The following is a 10,539-nucleotide window of genomic DNA, read 5'->3' as shown; positions in this document are numbered from 1 at the left end:
GCAACAACAGTACCACCGACAACAACACCAACAGTACCATTACCACCACCAACAACATCCGCATCGCAAACCTCAACTTCACAATCTGTTCCATGAGCATCAACGTCATACGCACCGTAGTTACCAAGAAATACCAGCAACAATAACCGATGAAGTATTAACTCATTTCCCCTGAAGAAATTTTATGTATATTTAATATATATGAATTTTGAAACCAAAATAAATCTTTTCGTACTAAGCTATTACATGTGAATCTTAACTGATAGGTACTACTCGGTTAGTTCATATTACTAATATGCAATGATGTACATCCTTCCTTAACAACTTAACCATTGTTAACTACAATAGCTGTTTCAACCCAATGAATTCCATTTCATAATAAAACAAGTGTATTAATCAATTACATAATTGATTTTACATTTTCAATTTCGATATACTCGAAACCTTCCAGAAAACATCATCTGTACCTTGTAAGGTTCACAAAAATTCCACGAGCATCAACATTCTTCACCGAGGAATATCAACAAGAATAAATAATGAAGTATTGATTTCACTAGTGAAAAACTCCGCAAAGATTATGTAATCTTTAATGTTTTAGGGATTAAACATTTCTAAGTCAAGCCGAAAATCAAATGAGCTTAATATGATATTAACTCATTAAATCCGTATTACATCTGAAGAAATATACATACATATATTTTCATAAAGACTGTAATGAAAATTCTTTTGTACAAAATATTACTTGTGAAATCTTTAACGGGTAGGTAATTCCCGGGAAATATATAAGTTCACAATTAATATGTTATACTGTACATTCTTCAACTTTGATTCAAAAATTATTAACTATGCTCACAGCGATATACAATCGTTTCCATACAAATTCAATTACATATTCTGATATTGACGGATCAGAATCCAAGTCAAGATTTAACAAGTGATATCATTCTTAGATATCTACATCTTTCAAAGCTATACTTTGACTTTAAATCTGTGCAAGATCCATTAGCATTGTTTTTACCAAAAATAACCTTGCAATTCCTTTTCAAAAGTATCCAGTATTATCAACCGTTCAACCAGTCAACGACGACCTTTCAGACTTGTAACTTTGGAAAATACGTTTTTGTTACTGAGGAACCTTTTATGTTCCACCACATTAGCAGTAAATTTACCAACCACTTCATTGATCCTTGATCTTTCGAAAAATCCTTATACTCATTGAAACCGTATCATGTACTCATCCACATCTTGTAACGGCAATTGCCGTACCAACTATCGAGAATTAGCAATCAGTATTTTGAAATCTTGCAGCACGTCTACGCCAACAGTTATATGTGTACATATAACGTCTACCTCCTGGACTTACATACTTCGAATGTAAAGTTTCCGAAAAACACCCCAAACTACGAAACTAGTTCTCCGAATTTTGGAAAAATGTTGATAAAGCAGCAAAAACTGTAAACGACCTTAACAGTCAAAAGTTTGATGATAAAGAATAGTATGGTGGTAAAGCTGAGAAAAAGAGAAGGTTTGGAACTGAAAAACGGATTGAGTAAAGTATGAAAGAGGCTGTGGACAAATCACAAAGACTAAATCTACCTTCAAAGAATCCAAATGATTCAGTATCTGCTGAAGCCATTAACGAATACCTTGCCTCCAAATCTAAACCCTTGCGGACAATATTCTTCATCATCCTCTGATATTATAAATTCTAAGATATCATCGTATCTTTCATTATAAATATCCTCCATATTTCTGGTGATAATTCCATAATCATTCGTATCGGAAATCAATTTTCTCCTTGCGATATCTGTGTTACATCATAAAATAAACTATTTTAGTTTCTAAATTCTGAAACTTTCAAGTTTAAAATATGAATATTTTGGAAGTGGTGTTAGGAGCTGAAGCATGAGATAGTATAATATAATGACACTTGATCAACGTGATTATATTACAGTAAGTCATGCTGAGTTTCTAATGGAACGTGATAAAGGTTCACTGATCACACCCTCATCATGAACCATGTTACATAACTCTTTCATTCTATATAATCTCTAAATATATCAAGAAAATATTTTCTTAATGATTCGGTCTTTTTTGAGGTATTCTGGTAATTTGACAAGTCAGATTGTGCTATTACCGTTTTTTTTAAACATTAATTATGTTCATTCCGAAATTCATACCTACGAATTCTGGACCATTATTCGCTTGATTTAAAGTCGGGAAGATAAAACAAAAGCATGAAGCTTCAAAATATCAATGGGAGTATATATAAGTAAATTGGAGAGAGTATTAACTGTGGATGTCAATAATTATGGAAAGACAGAAGCAGAGACATCGAAATATAAGGGAAGATATAAAACCCAACAACTACCCAGAAATTACAAACCGTGTATATCAATGCGTATAGCAATATAAAGACACGGGAGAATGAAAAATACTATAACCCCAAGGTAATAGTAGAAGAAAATAACTTCCTCTGGTGGCAGATGAAAAAGAAGAATGAAGGATACGATAGCCAGGAAAATATCAAGAATCAGAACTGGATGAAGCATTTCACAATCTTTTGAAAGTATGAAATGAGGAAGAAGATGTAGGAGTAGTGAAAATAATGAAACGGAAGAGGTCAATTTATAGCAAAATATCGGACGCAGCAATAGAGGCAGATTACGCATTTAATCAAAGAAAATCCTAATTTCCGCAAATTCCGAAAAAAATCAAATCTTATTTAAATTATGAAGATTTTCTATTCCTTAAAATCTGGAAATCAATCGTTACTACATCAAGAGATAAGACGCATCTCTATTCTCCATTTCACTTGATTACTATAACTTCTCTCATACGCTTCGAGTAATTGGATTATTTTATCCATATTATTCAAACATAGATAAAACTCTATTATCAACTCATATTCGTCATTAAAACATTTTTATTGTTAGCCATGACGATCTCACTCAAATTTCGGGACGAAATTTCTTTAACGGGTAGGTACTGTGATGACCCGGAAATTTCTGACCAAATTTAAACTTAATCTTTGTATGATTAACATTTCCGACACGATAAGCAAAGTCTGTAAAACTGAATCTCAAAATTTTTGAACTACTTTTATATATTTAAATACCCTTCGGTTGTTTTCGACGATTCGCGAACAATTATATGTAAATAGATACATATATACTATAACTTGAAAAGGTAACAATGTATTAATTGTTTGATACCGTACATTAAACTTATTGGTTTAAATATCTATTTGAATATATATGATAAGTTGAAATATTTATTATTAAAATTTATTTATATATAACTTTCAATGTGTATTTAAAAACTGATTTATATATTAAAAAGATATATACATATATATAATTTCAAGTTATTTAGTAAACGATAGTAACATTCGTTTATTGATTCGATTGATATTTAGATAAGTTAACTAAAGCATTTAAGATGAACCAGTAAAACACTAATTTGCTACAGTATTTTCAAATTGCTACAGTACCCAAAATGCTACAGTGTTTTCGAAAATCACTATTTGCTACAGTGAAATTGACTTTGCTACAGTGCTTTGCTACAGTAAACCATTTTTGATATGAAGTAAATGACCAAAACACTTAAATGTATAAGTTATACCTTGAGTGGTATAGTTTATGGATGATTTAAGACTATATTTTGACAAAGGTACGATTCACTAAACGTAAAGTACAAGTTTTCTCAGTATACGATAGGACGTTCGAAAAACCGGAACCGGGACATAAGTCGAGTGATGACGTACGACTTATCGGAACTAAAATTACAAATCAACTATGCACGTGAATTTAATATAATATATAATTAATTATATAAATTATTATATATTATAAATATTATATTAAAATATGTCGATAAACTAGAGGCCAAAACATTGTGAGCTGTAAACCCATCCCATGCGATCGCATGGGAAATGGGCTGTAAAGCCATGCGATCGCATGGCAGTCATATCCAGGCCACATCTATAAATTCGAGCGATTTCATTTCATTTCAGCACACATATCTACTATCTATCTCTGTATCATTATTATTATTATTATTATTATTATTATTATTATTATTATTATTATTATTATTATTATTATTATTATTATTATTATTATTATTAAGATTAATATTATTATTAATATTATTAATTAGTATTATACATAAAATACTACGACGAGGTTATGAGCGTGTCACTTTCAAAATGGTTTTCAAGCGGGATAGAGCTAAGGAAATTATGGGTTATTGCCAAGGAGGTTATGGGTAATGTTCGGAGGTATATTTGTGAGTCAAACCTAGTGTTTATCATCTCTGTTGCGTCTACGTACTTTTCTGAAATATTGAATCACAATATTGATACGTTGAGATCTACGATTATTTGGTAATCCGAGTTTCGGTCACATTACGATGAACAACTTTATATACTGCTAAGGTGAGTTTCATAAGATCCCTTTTACTCTCTACATTTTTGGGCTGAGAATACATGCAAATGCTTTATTAACCGATATACAATATTTATATGCGTGAGTTTCATTTGCCCCCTTTTTAATTGCTTTTGCAATATATATTTTTGGGCTGAGAATACATGCACTTTATTTTAAACACAATGGATACAAGTACATACTAAATTCTACACTGAGTTTGAACCGAAAATCCCTTAGCTTTGGTAACTAGTAACTGCCAGTTATAAGAACTGGTGGGCGCGAGTAGTAGTATATGGATCCATAGGGCTTGATATCCCCGTCCGAGCTAGAGCACTAGCCTTTTAACGGACGTATACTATTTGAGAAGCGTACACGTTGGTTTGCGTGTATTTTTAAGATGATTATACAAAGGGTACAAATTATATATACGTTAAGTTTAGTTACCAGGGTGCTCAATTTCGTAGAATATTTTGATAAACGTTTCTGGATTGAACAACTGAAATCTTGTGATCCACCTTTATATACAGATTATGCGAAACACTAAAACTATGAACTCACCAACCTTTGTGTTGACATTTGTTAGCATGTTTATTCTCAGGTTCCCTAGAAGTCTTCCGCTGTTTGCTTATATGTTAGACAAGCTATGTGCATGGAGTCTTACATGGCATATTTATCAAGGAAACGTTGCATTCACCAAATCATCACCATGTATCTTATTTTGACTGCATTGTCAACGGAATTACTATTGTAAACTATTATTTACGGTGATTGTTTATATGTAGAAATCATCAGATGTCGAAAACCTTTGATTTAAATATTCATTTATGGTGTGCCTTTTCAAAAGAATGCAATGTTTACAAAACGTATCATATAGAGGTCAAATACCTCGCAATGAAATTGATGAATGACGTGTTCGTCCATATGGATTTGGAGCGATCGTCACAGTTGGTATCAGAGCGTTGGTCCTAGTGAACCAGGTCTTGCATAAGTGTGTCTAACTGATAGTTGTTAGGATGCATTAGTAAGCCTGGACTTCGACCGTGTCTGCATGTCAAAAGTTTTGCTTATCATTTTTTGTCGGAAATTACCTGCTTATCATTCCTAGTCTAGACACGTTTTACTGCATTGATTGCATGAATAGTGTATATACAAAATTTATATCTTAGCGTATCTGTTACTGTAAACTTTTCCTGACATCTTCCAAAAATTTCTCCGTGATTTATGGAATTTAGTATTATATATACATATGTAAATTATGTATTGAAGAGTACCAATCTAAATTCTATAATCTATTTCATATCAAAAATCATCTCTCTAATTATACAAGATGGATCCCGTATCTAGTTCAAATTCCTTAAACTCTGACAGCTATTCCGATATGGATATTCACCTGAATTCCGAAGACAGTGTAACCGGAATGGATCAACCAATTAGCCATCATCTATTCTGGATGAATTGGGGATGGGTTCGTAGTCTACTTAATTATTGGAGACAAGAAGAAGGCGATCCCTTCCATCCACCACATTGCCCTCTTGGCGAAGAACCTGAAGCACTTACCGGCGAACCTGTTCGTAATACCATTTTCTCTCTCATCTCCAGAATATCTCATGATCATATACTCTCTCAAATTCTGGATCTTATTCATCCGCTCGTCCGAACCGCCAATCATCCCGGTATAGTAGAAGAAGTCAACGAGCTTCGCGCTCGGGTATTGGCTTTGGAGAATATGGTGCAAAGGTTACAAGCACCAGCAGAATCTCCGGCAACAACAGTACCACCGACAACAACACCAACAGTACCATTACCACCACCAACAACATCCGCATCGCAAACCTCAACTTCACAATCTGTTCCATGAGCATCAACGTCATACGCACCGTAGTTACCAAGAAATACCAGCAACAATAACCGATGAAGTATTAACTCATTTCCCCTGAAGAAATTTTATGTATATTTAATATATATGAATTTTGAAACCAAAATAAATCTTTTCGTACTAAGCTATTACATGTGAATCTTAACTGATAGGTACTACTCGGTTAGTTCATATTACTAATATGCAATGATGTACATCCTTCCTTAACAACTTAACCATTGTTAACTACAATAGCTGTTTCAACCCAATGAATTCCATTTCATAATAAAACAAGTGTATTAATCAATTACATAATTGATTTTACATTTTCAATTTCGATATACTCGAAACCTTCCAGAAAACATCATCTGTACCTTGTAAGGTTCACAAAAATTCCACGAGCATCAACATTCTTCACCGAGGAATATCAACAAGAATAAATAATGAAGTATTGATTTCACTAGTGAAAAACTCCGCAAAGATTATGTAATCTTTAATGTTTTAGGGATTAAACATTTCTAAGTCAAGCCGAAAATCAAATGAGCTTAATATGATATTAACTCATTAAATCCGTATTACATCTGAAGAAATATACATACATATATTTTCATAAAGACTGTAATGAAAATTCTTTTGTACAAAATATTACTTGTGAAATCTTTAACGGGTAGGTAATTCCCGGGAAATATATAAGTTCACAATTAATATGTTATACTGTACATTCTTCAACTTTGATTCAAAAATTATTAACTATGCTCACAGCGATATACAATCGTTTCCATACAAATTCAATTACATATTCTGATATTGACGGATCAGAATCCAAGTCAAGATTTAACAAGTGATATCATTCTTAGATATCTACATCTTTCAAAGCTATACTTTGACTTTAAATCTGTGCAAGATCCATTAGCATTGTTTTTACCAAAAATAACCTTGCAATTCCTTTTCAAAAGTATCCAGTATTATCAACCGTTCAACCAGTCAACGACGACCTTTCAGACTTGTAACTTTGGAAAATACGTTTTTGTTACTGAGGAACCTTTTATGTTCCACCACATTAGCAGTAAATTTACCAACCACTTCATTGATCCTTGATCTTTCGAAAAATCCTTATACTCATTGAAACCGTATCATGTACTCATCCACATCTTGTAACGGCAATTGCCGTACCAACTATCGAGAATTAGCAATCAGTATTTTGAAATCTTGCAGCACGTCTACGCCAACAGTTATATGTGTACATATAACGTCTACCTCCTGGACTTACATACTTCGAATGTAAAGTTTCCGAAAAACACCCCAAACTACGAAACTAGTTCTCCGAATTTTGGAAAAATGTTGATAAAGTAGCAAAAACTGTAAACGACCTTAACAGTCAAAAGTTTGATGATAAAGAATAGTATGGTGGTAAAGCTGAGAAAAAGAGAAGGTTTGGAACTGAAAAACGGATTGAGTAAAGTATGAAAGAGGCTGTGGACAAATCACAAAGACTAAATCTACCTTCAAAGAATCCAAATGATTCAGTATCTGCTGAAGCCATTAACGAATACCTTGCCTCCAAATCTAAACCCTTGCGGACAATATTCTTCATCATCCTAAACGTAAAGTACAAGTTTTCTCAGTATACGATAGGACGTTCGAAAAACCGGAACCGGGACATAAGTCGAGTGATGACGTACGACTTATCGGAACTAAAATTACAAATCAACTATGCACGTGAATTTAATATAATATATAATTAATTATATAAATTATTATATATTATAAATATTATATTAAAATATGTCGATAAACTAGAGGCCAAAACATTGTGAGCTGTAAACCCATCCCATGCGATCGCATGGGAAATGGGCTGTAAAGCCATGCGATCGCATGGCAGTCATATCCAGGCCACATCTATAAATTCGAGCGATTTCATTTCATTTCAGCACACATATCTACTATCTATCTCTGTATCATTATTATTATTATTATTATTATTATTATTATTATTATTATTATTATTATTATTATTATTAAGATTAATATTATTATTAATATTATTAATTAGTATTATACATAAAATACTACGACGAGGTTATGAGCGTGTCACTTTCAAAATGGTTTTCAAGCGGGATAGAGCTAAGGAAATTATGGGTTATTGCCAAGGAGGTTATGGGTAATGTTCGGAGGTATATTTGTGAGTCAAACCTAGTGTTTATCATCTCTGTTGCGTCTACGTACTTTTCTGAAATATTGAATCACAATATTGATACGTTGAGATCTACGATTATTTGGTAATCCGAGTTTCGGTCACATTACGATGAACAACTTTATATACTGCTAAGGTGAGTTTCATAAGATCCCTTTTACTCTCTACATTTTTGGGCTGAGAATACATGCAAATGCTTTATTAACCGATATACAATATTTATATGCGTGAGTTTCATTTGCCCCCTTTTTAATTGCTTTTGCAATATATATTTTTGGGCTGAGAATACATGCACTTTATTTTAAACACAATGGATACAAGTACATACTAAATTCTACACTGAGTTTGAACCGAAAATCCCTTAGCTTTGGTAACTAGTAACTGCCAGTTATAAGAACTGGTGGGCGCGAGTAGTAGTATATGGATCCATAGGGCTTGATATCCCCGTCCGAGCTAGAGCACTAGCCTTTTAACGGACGTATACTATTTGAGAAGCGTACACGTTGGTTTGCGTGTATTTTTAAGATGATTATACAAAGGGTACAAATTATATATACGTTAAGTTTAGTTACCAGGGTGCTCAATTTCGTAGAATATTTTGATAAACGTTTCTGGATTGAACAACTGAAATCTTGTGATCCACCTTTATATACAGATTATGCGAAACACTAAAACTATGAACTCACCAACCTTTGTGTTGACATTTGTTAGCATGTTTATTCTCAGGTTCCCTAGAAGTCTTCCGCTGTTTGCTTATATGTTAGACAAGCTATGTGCATGGAGTCTTACATGGCATATTTATCAAGGAAACGTTGCATTCACCAAATCATCACCATGTATCTTATTTTGACTGCATTGTCAACGGAATTACTATTGTAAACTATTATTTACGGTGATTGTTTATATGTAGAAATCATCAGATGTCGAAAACCTTTGATTTAAATATTCATTTATGGTGTGCCTTTTCAAAAGAATGCAATGTTTACAAAACGTATCATATAGAGGTCAAATACCTCGCAATGAAATCGATGAATGACGTGTTCGTCCATATGGATTTGGAGCGATCGTCACAAATTGATCTAATTATATCGTGTGACTTAGAATCATTAGCTTCTTAGTGAAGAAATCAAAGCATTTGGCGATGAAGACGTGATAGATATTGGTAAACCCTAATTTTGACAGAGAAACATACAAATTGATACCTGATGAAAGAATTATGGGACTGCGATATACGGATCAATATGGTGTCATGTTAATCAACGATCATAGTGTTGTTTTTAACAATTTGATAAGTCGACGATTTGACGAATTTAGGGAGAAATGTAGGGTTTCATATTTTGAATGAATTTCCCGTATGTATAAGGGTAAAAATACAAGTTTAAAGGCTAGTTTAGAATTATTACTCAATAATTATAATAGAGGATTGGATGATGGGGGTAGTGAAGGTCTTTTATCTAATCTAATGGTTGTAACTAGTTTTCGAACCCTCGCTTCGCAGCGGGGGTTCGATTTTTAATGTATTTTATTGTGTTTAGTTACGGAGCCCGCGAGTGAAAAATCAACATATATGAAAAGTACCCTAAATATTTAGCGTTTTTTTAAAAGTGTCAGTTTTGCGTATAGTTAGTGACATTGTGTTCATAAAATTATTTTGAGATTAAGGATGGTGTCGGAAAAATTTAACTCGTTGCGAGCGAGAAGATATGACCTGTTGAATATTTGAGTGGAGTTTATTTAAGATATTTTATGAAAATTTTGATTTGACGCTTTAACCCCCTGTGTTGGGGGCCGATTTTAATTTTTGAACAAAGTGTGGGGGGCTTTTGTGGTGTTACTCGAAAGAATGAAGGGGAAAAAAGAAGGTGAAAAGACGAAAATACCCCTAGTACTATTCATAAGATTTGTCTAATAGTTAATACTAGATGTGGAGCCCTCGCTTCGCGCCGGGGGTTCCGTTTTGAATGCGAGTTAAAAAAAAAGTCTTGATCTATTTTGTAAAAAAGAATTTTTTTCGACATCTAACATTGAAGGGTTGTTCCTTTTGTGAAAGTTGCCTCTTT

This window comes from Rutidosis leptorrhynchoides, chromosome 4, assembly GCF_046630445.1.
Source record: "Rutidosis leptorrhynchoides isolate AG116_Rl617_1_P2 chromosome 4, CSIRO_AGI_Rlap_v1, whole genome shotgun sequence".
Classification (NCBI taxonomy): domain Eukaryota; kingdom Viridiplantae; phylum Streptophyta; class Magnoliopsida; order Asterales; family Asteraceae; genus Rutidosis; species Rutidosis leptorrhynchoides.
This window is presented reverse-complemented; position numbering follows the sequence as displayed.